At 32.6% G+C, this 9,575-nt stretch overlaps 1 pseudogene; it reads right to left on the bottom strand.

Moving 5' to 3' along the window:
- Positions 1-3,905: 3,905 nt before the first annotated feature.
- LOC105112749 (cytosolic sulfotransferase 16-like) lies at positions 3,906-5,105 on the bottom strand (annotated as a pseudogene).
- Between the last annotated feature and the right edge of the window lie 4,470 nt (positions 5,106-9,575).

The raw sequence follows: 9,575 nt of genomic DNA, 5'->3' as shown, positions 1-9,575 counted from the left end.
AAATAACTTGTTATTTTATTATTTTTATTTTTAAATTATGTTAAATGTTTGTTTATTTGAAGATAAATGCACATTCTAATCTATTGATGCTAATTAATTATGATACTATATATGTTAATGTGATATTTTTTTTATTAATTATGCTAGCATATATATTAATGTGATATTTTATGTCAAAAGAATCATATTAATATTTGTTTTTGTTCTTAATATGGGTTGACCCGGGTCAACCCACAAGACCCATGACCCGATCAGTTTACCGGGTCAACTACCGGGTCGGGTCTGATAACTATGCTCTAAATCAGACAAACTTTGGCCATATGCATTCCTTTATTGCTGAGGCAATGTTAAGACAATTCAAATATCATTGTGAAAAGAGATGTTTAACCATCGAATAGGCATATATGCTAGCATGTATTAATAACTTTTTTAAATAAATTTTATATATTAAATTACACAATTCCCTCCAAACTAATATAATAATTATATATAAAAAAATTTAATTATCAATACAAAAATATCTCTGAACACAATTTATAAAAATCCACTTTCAAGACCATGCAAGTTTTCTTGGTTATATTTTTAAGAGCAAAATAGTTATTTTATCCTAAAGCTCGGGAAAGCCATCCATATCCTTTATTTTTTTCAGTTTGGTTAGCTATCTTTTAATGTCACTATATATTAACAAATTAATCTACAATAGCCTACAACTTAGTTCTAAAAGTGGCAAGTAAAAAGATAAAAAAATATAAACAGTGAGTCCAAGGTCTAGTACAAGGATGAATAGTGCAATTCCACAACATATATAAATTTTCTTGTAATAATAATTTTTCTCCTGGATTAACTATATAATACCCTTTTTTAAGGTGCTGTGTGTTTCCCCTTGTGTTGGTAACTGGAAAGTTAATCAATAGATCTGGCATTCTGAGCTCAAGCTGATACTGATACTATTCAGTTTTCATCTAGGAAATCCATTTTTTTAAAACTTGTTCTAGTTATTGGGGAGCCAAGGCAAGACATATATACCTAACATCTAGTAGGAGTTTTGGTTTTTTGCTTTTAATGCACAATGGGATTACTTAAATACACTTGAAGTAATAAAAATAAGCCTTCGGTCAAGGGTATCTTCTGTCTTTTCAAGTTTTTAGTTTTTATTATTTATTATTATGTTAAGAGCATTATCATCTTGTGACTTCTGAATGTATAGTGAACTTACTTAAATATTCTTGAAGTTAAAAAGAAAAAGAAAAAGAAAAAGCTTTAGGTCAAGTGTATTCTTTATCTTTTTATATTGTTTTTTTTAATAGAGTGTATTATGATCTTTTAACAAAATAATAAACAATATTAAAATTTTAAAAACTACTCGTGAAGGAGGCATTCACACATTTCGAGTAGAGTTGCACGCTTTTAGTTGTAAAAATAGATTTTTTATTATATCATTAGAGATGTCATTGCTTTTTCTTTTTTATTGTGCAAAGAATATAGATGGAAGTTGAGCGGTTGGTTATTAATGAACTTTTTTTTCCTCTCCTTTCTCTTTAAATTATAGGTTTGTTCTTTTTTTTTAAGCTTTTTTTATTTCATTCCTTTGTTTTCTATTCATATTTTTTTTTATAAAAGTTTTATTTGTTTTTAATTTACTTTTTTAATTCTACTTTGTCATATATTGATATTTTCAATTTGAAACTTATTTTTATAATTCTTATTTTTTTACTTTTTTTATAATTTTTTTTTAATTTCACCCTTCAATCCAAGTTTATAATGTTATTTTTTTATGTTGGTCCTTACTCTTTTGATTTTTTTTTTTATCATTTTGTTGATGTATTTTGTTGATGTTTTTATTCTTTTTAATTTAACCCTCAAATTAAAATTTTTTTATGGACCTCTAATTAATTTTTTATTTCGATTTCAACTCTCATTTTTTTAATCACTATTTTGTCTTATTTTAAATCCTTTTGTGTAATTTATCTTTTAATTTCATGTTTTAACGCATCATTTTTTAGGGATTCAACTTCACAAATTTTTATAGTGCTTTTAGTGTGAGGATCCGGATCATGAGTTCAAAAAATTAATATGAGTTGATATTGTTTTTTAGCTTATTTTTAGGGATTCAACTTCACAAATTTTTAACGTATAGTGTTTTTAGTGTGAGGATCCGGATCACGGGTTCAAAAAATTAATGAGTTGATATTGCTTTTTAGCTTTTTTTTTTTTTTTGATATCATCGTTAGACATTGTTTTAAAAAAAATGATTGTATGGTTTTCTTAAATTTCTTTTTTTCATAGTTTGGGTTAGGTAGATTAACTCACACCAATTCTTTTGTCTATTTTCTTATTTTATTTCATACTATAATATTTATGTGATTAAAAATTAAACAACATCATCTTTTTATTCTTAAATGAAGGTTTTTTTCCTAGTTTTTTATGATTGCTCTTTTTTTTTTCTATTTGCTATCGTTACATTTTTTTTTCTTGTATAATTCAAATAAAATGAACTTATTTAATTGCTCGGATGATAACGTGAGTTATTATTTAAAAAAGCACAATTACAACATTCAAATATTTTATTGAAAAAATATTGTAAATCTATTGTCGAGCGCAATACCGTTTAGTCCAGTAACTGGAAGAAAACCGTAGCTTGCCTTGCTCCTGTGGATATGACGATAATACTTCGATTGATGACTGCAAGCTAATAAGGGTGACCGCCATGTTTTGAATATTTGTGGCATACTGAAAGAGATAACATTCTTTCATTCGATAACTAACTATAGGTGGTGTATTGATAATTGAGATAAAATTTGTTTTAAAATATGATAAATAAATATATTTGAGATCAAATTAAAATAAAATTTAACATAACCATGGTGAAAAGCTTAATACAACTGAAAATAATAACTAACTGGATTATAAAGACTCAACCTAATTAAAATAGCATAACCTAGTTAAGAGTTCAAGGTTAGTTTTCTAGAGAGATATTTGAGTGATTTTTTTTTATTTCATAGATATTATTTAAGAATACATCTAAGTAAGGTGGTTTACGGCACAAATATTCTACTTGATGAATTGTCGATGGGGTATGGTCTGCTTCATTAGTTATAATGGGGTAGGGTCCTCATGATCTTTCGCCGGTTGGTCAGAGGTTGTTTGATCTATTGCTGGGGCAGTGTCCATTCGCTGTTTACTGGAGGATCACACTTCATTTGATTTGTTGCTTGTTGAGATGTAGTTGGTAGCATGCGGGTTCTTGGTCAAGGTTAGTTTCTGCACTTCTATATTCAGACAAGAGATCCATGAACTCATTTAGTTAACGACGTCGGACTTTTCTGTTTGATGATACCATTGCCGGTGAATATTCCAAAAGATTTGTTTGAAGTAAGAAGGATTGTGATCTGAGCCTAGTAAGGGAAAAAAAATCATTCTGACTGGCACATTATTCTGCTGATAGTGCATAAAAACTGCTTTCAGATTCTTTATGTGCCTCTGTAGCACATGAAGCCGGCAACTGGGCTTATTTTAGTAGTGGGAAACACGAGTTCTCCTACAGATCTTGATCTTTTATTTTAACCAATTACAAGGCATTTCGATATCCTTTCAGCAGATATGCCGCCTACGTTCATTTGATCTGCAATTCAACAATCTTAATGGATGGTTGTCTCGGTTGGTCTTTGCTCCGCCCTCATGTATGGTTGTCTCAGTTCTTTTAAAACATGTATAGCTGTGAAGAAAACACACTGCAATTTCTGTGAAGAAAACACTCTAATATTATATATTAAATTTATTTTTTTAAAAAAACTGATGAATGGAATGCATGTACTTGTGTTAAAGAATAATAATAATAAAAAAAAGGAATCCCATTTTGAATTCTTACAAACATGCAAGGAAATCCATGAAGTCACAAACACAGATTCACAAAAGAACATTGCTTATTGACATGGATGATTCACAAAATGTGAATACTTGCTAGGAAATACAAGAGATGAACAGAGAGGGTATTTATTGGGATACACAGTTGCTGTTTCACGAGATGTTGGTAACAGCTTTTGATGAACCCGCTTCGGCAATAATCATAAGCAAATGGGACACCAGGCACAGTCACCTGGGCAGCTTCAAGCCTGAACCCTTGAGCTTCTGCTCCATTATGTCATTTAGACGCGCTCCCATTTCAGGTGTCAAGTGATTTGCCCAGTCGCCTATCTCACCTTTCCTGAAGTATAAACTATTTTGAATAGCAATTGATGTGTCTGGACGGTGCTTCCCATTTTTATTCACCTCCAGGTGGCTCAACTTATCAAAACTGCACAAGCTTATTATCTTCTGCACCTCCCCTTCGTCCTCTTCCTCTAAGGTGAAGGAACAACCCATAAACTCATGAGCTAATTTCTTAACATGAGCAGCGGTATCTTTCTTCATTTCCTCGTATGTCAAGAACAATATCTTCACAGAGAACTCGAATCTTGCTCTCCAATACCTTAGAACATGGTCCCAGTACGGTCCCAAGATTGAAATTCCATTGCAAAACATCTCAAAGGCCTTTTCCAGAGGAAGAGGTTCAACATTTTTCGACTTTTGACGCGCGGAAAAAAAACACCACGAAGAAACAAAAGCATCCTTTGCGTCCCTGCAAATGTAAATAATCTTGCAACTAGAAGAAATGATAGATTTAGGTAAACAACTGTAAGGAACATGAGTAGAAACCAGAGGAATTGCAAAGTCCCGATTACTTGGGTCTTGAGCAAGGTCATATTCCAAATATGGAACACAGTCATGTGGCATCTTGGTACGTAAAGGACTAGTTGTTGAACCACTTAAACGGAATCGTGTAAAAGTAGCAAAAGTGAGGGCCTTAAGCCAAGTTGTGCCAGTTTTTGGAGACCTGGCGACAAATATATCAGAGGATTTAGGATTGAACTGCTAATGAACAGAAATGAGCCCTTCCAAGAAGAAGGAAGAGTACCAAAAGCCTTGGTACTGGTAATAATCATCCCCCCTCAAGCCTTTAACTTTTGGAAGGTGGACATCACTTCACTGTAACTTTTGGCTTCTTTTTTCCTCGCTGCACTTTCACCAGAATCCAAGATTTGGGTGGAAGGCAAAGAGGATTCCATGAAAGTAAAAAAAGAAATATAATGTGAAGGAAAGGCCATGGCAGCTATTTGTAGCGAGTTGAGAGCTGGTTTAATTTTTAGCACCAAGGTAAAGACAGTATGGGTTCGACATACATATCGAACCCCATATGTTTAGATATGATAACCAAATAAGTTTAAGATAATAATGTTCAAGAAAGTAACTAATTTTTCTTGAATCTAATTTTAGAAAAGAACTTGATTTCTATAAACACAACTAAATTTAATATCTTAAACTTTAATTTTTTTATATTTTTTAAAGTATATAAAAATTCTTGAAGGACCCATTATATAGACAAGAATTTTTTTATTTTTATTAATGTCATCAAGATAATTATACTATAAACTTTTGTTTTTTCAAAAGAATATAACTTATGAGTTATAAATATATTATAAGATCTCAAAAAAAAAAGATTTATAATCTTTAATTTTTTACTGCATTTGTTTTCTTAGAGTATTTTTTTTATAAAATATACATTTAATTTTTCTTTAAAATAATTTATTTAAACATTGAATCGTCTTTATATCCATGAAAAAAAATGCTTTTGAAAATACTAACCATAGGCAGCTTTAACCTATCAAAGATATTCAGTATAAACTATTAACTATTATTATTGCTAATCAGAATATCATCAACCAGTGAAAAATATTTATTTCGACCCTAGTAGCATTTTTTTATCCCCCGTCGTATAATAGCTCCGAGTCCTCCAGTCTCGATCTTTTGAGGAATATTTACAGCCCCCAGCTCCACAACTCTGTCCCCGAAATTAGCTATATCGACCAATTGATCTATGACATTTCTCACTTGATGAGATTTTACATAATAGATAGTGGCTCGCTGTGGAACATCACGATGCATTTGACAACAGAGGTGGATCTCATATATATATCTGAAATTGAAAATGCATTTAGCATTGATGCGGTCTTGCGTTTTCTATGGAAATTGAAAATGCATTTAGCATTGATGCGATCTTGCGTTTTCTAAGTTTTTTTTTTTATATTTTTTAAATATTTTAATGTGTCGATATTAAAAATTAATGTTAAAAAATTTTAAAAATTATATTATTTCAATATATTTTTAGATAAAAACATTTTAAATTATAATTATTATTATACTCCCAAGCAGCTACTAAATAAAATAATAAAATATAAAGGAACGCATAGAAAAAAACACTCAATTTAGAGAACAAGAAACTGAGAACAAGAAACTCTTGAAGGAGAAAAGGAGAGATGCAAAGAACATTAACCAAAGATTTCCTTTGTTTTTGGAAAGTTGAAAAAAAATATATCAGTGGATTGAGCCTTGAAGTGTGGCACAAAATATATCAGTGAATTGAGGCTTGAAGTGTTCTTGAACTCACATGAGTCTTCCCAAGAAGGACGGAAACGTCCCAAAAACCTTTAACATCTTATAAAGTTTGAAATTCTATTATGTATATTTATTCATGCTTTACAACTAATATATATAATTCAAAGAAATGAAATTACGATTTAAGAATAAAGCCTAAACAATTGCTAACAGAAAAATAATTCCTAAACATAAGTTTCTAATAACTAGACAATGAGTTATATATGGAATGTGAAGATATATGTGCAGATATAGCGTTGATGTGCATATATGACGTTGATACTCCCCTTCAAGTTAGAGCATGGAGATCTGTAACGCCCAACTTGCGTGATAATGCTTAGAAGTGGTCTCGTCCTAAAACTTTGGTGAAAATATCAACAAGCTGATTGAAGGTTGATATATGTCTGGTTGTCATAGTATAAGAGCACAGGTTTGGAATGGTAAATGTTGAGATCATGAAGAAGTGTTTTAAGCCATGTGAGTTCACAATTAGTAGAAGCAAGAGCCTGGTACTCAGCTTTAGCAGAAGAATGAGAGACGGTTTGTTGCTTCTTAGTACGCCAAGAAATAGGACTAGTGCCAGGTTGAATAAAAAAACCTGTCGTGGATCTGCGAGTGAGTGGACAACTAGCCCCGTGTGAATCAGAGTAAGCTGAGACTTGAAGATTGCTGGAAGCAGGAAAGAATAAACCCTGGTCTGGAGTGGATTTAATATAACAAAGAACACAGACAACAACATCATAATGGGGCTATCACGACTGATGCATAAATTGGCTCAGAATATTGATTGAAAACACGATGTCAGGACAGGTGATGGTAGGTAGATGAGACGCCCAACAAGTCGTCGAAAAGAGCTTGGATCAAGAAGAAGATCACCATCAACATTATTAAGTTTCAAATTTTGTTCCATAGGGAAAGTAGTGGGGCGAGTACCAAGATGACCACTGCCAGCAAGAATGTTAAGAGCATATTTACGTTGATTTAAGGATATACCAGTAGGAGAATGAGCAACCTCAAGTCCAAGAAAATATTTTATTTTGTCAAGATCCTTAATGTGAAAGTGATGAGCAAGCATAGTATTGAAGTTGATAACGGCAAAAAGATCATTACCTACTATAATAATGTCTTCAACATAAACCAATATGAAAGTGAAAGACTAACCCTGAGAGAGTTTGAAGAGTGAGTAATCAACCTGAGATTGGATGAAACCTAGCAAGCAGAACAAAGCATAATTTAAAGAACCAATTACGAGATGATTGCTTGAGCCCATAGATGGATTTCTGAAGACAACAAACAAGAGTTGTTATTGGTGTGCAATAACCTAGTGGAGGACACATATAGACTTCCTCATCAAGATTGTCATGTAAGAAGGCATTGTTAACGTCCAATTGGAAAAGGTGTCATTATCGAGTTGCAGCAACTGCAAGAATACATCTAACAGTAACAAGTTTAGCAACAGGAGCAAAAGTGTCATGATAATCCAAACCTTCTATCTGAGTATATCCCTCGGCCACTAAACGAGCTTTGTGTTGTTCTATGGATCCATCAACCCAAATTTTGGTTTTGAACACCCATTTATAGCCAATGGGTTTTTTGCTAGGTGGAAGGGGTTGAAGAATCCAAGTATGGTTTGCTTCTAAGGCTTGAATTTCAGCTGTCATGGCATTGCACCAATGAGGATGGCACATAGCTTGAGAATATGATGTGGGATCAAGATGTTGAGATAATGCAGAAAGAAAAACTAGATAGTGGTTAGAAAAATGATGATAAGATAAAAAGGAAGAGAGACAATGAGCAGTACCTTAGAAAGATCGTGGAACAGCAGAAGTTGTAAGGGACTTTGGAAGGGAAAAACAGATGTAATCGTTGAGGTAAGATGGACGTGTAACAGCTTGTTTTGGTCGTGAGATGAGATCTTGAGGTGGTAAGGAAGGAGATGGTGATATGAGTGGTGAGGGAGGAATTATGGAAGGGGAAGGTGATGATGCTGGTAAACTAGATGAGGAAGGAATATCAGGAATTGGAAATGGAAGGACTGGAGCAGTTATAGGAGGTGAAGGTATGAGGTGATGAGGAAAATTATGTTCTTCAAAAGTAACATCACGGGAGATGAAGAGCTTGTGATTTTCTAGATCATAGACACGGTAAGCTTTATAGTTGGCAAGATAACCTAAGAAAACACAACGTGAAGCTCGAGGAGAGAATTTATCTTGATGTTGACGGGGGGTTTGGGCATAGCATAAACAACCAAACACTCATAAGTGTGTATATGATGGTGGTTTTAAGAAAAGGAGCTCATAAGGGGACTTATGTTTCAGGCTAGGGATGGGGTTCGATTAATTAAATAAGTGGCTGTGAGAATACATTCTCCCCAGAATGAGATGGGAAGATTAGCTTGAAAACGTAAACACTAGGCCACATTAAGTAAATGGCGATGTTTCCATTCGGCAACACTATTTTGTTAAGATGTATCCACACACGTGCGTTTATGAAGAATGTCATGATCATAAAAAAAAGTTTGGAGTTTATTAGACAGGAATTCTTGACCATTATCGGTCCACACATGGCGAATAATGCAATTAAATTGAGTTTTAACCATGGCAAAAAAAAATTATAAAGCAAGTAAAAGTATCAGATTTTATGTGCATGAGATAGACCCATGTTGTGCGTGAGAAATCATCCATGATGGTTAAAAAATAATGGGCTCCTGAATGTGATGTAGTAGGATAACCACCCCATATATCACAATAAATTTGATTGAAACAAAATGTGCTTTTATTTGTATTCAAAGAAAAAGGTAAACGAGTGTGTTTTGCTGTAGCACATATATCATAAGCCAAATGTTGACTTATAAAACATTAGAAAGGGAGATATCAGGTGAAATATGTAATGTACCAGTATGAGTTATAAAAACAACATCACCATTTGGAAGTTTAATGGGACATAATTGATGCAGAGATTGAACATTATTAAGGGATGGTAAATTTAAAGTTATATGATCTGAGGCACTTGAATCGATAATCCATTCATGATTAGAAAAAGAAGTAGAATTTCAAGAAGCAAGGTTACCAATAAAGTTGGCAGAATTGGTGTTCAAAACCAAA

This window comes from Populus euphratica, unplaced genomic scaffold (genome assembly GCF_000495115.2).
Source record: "Populus euphratica unplaced genomic scaffold, PopEup_1.0 scaffold364.1, whole genome shotgun sequence".
NCBI lineage: Eukaryota > Viridiplantae > Streptophyta > Magnoliopsida > Malpighiales > Salicaceae > Populus > Populus euphratica.
This window is presented reverse-complemented; position numbering and strand designations above follow the sequence as displayed.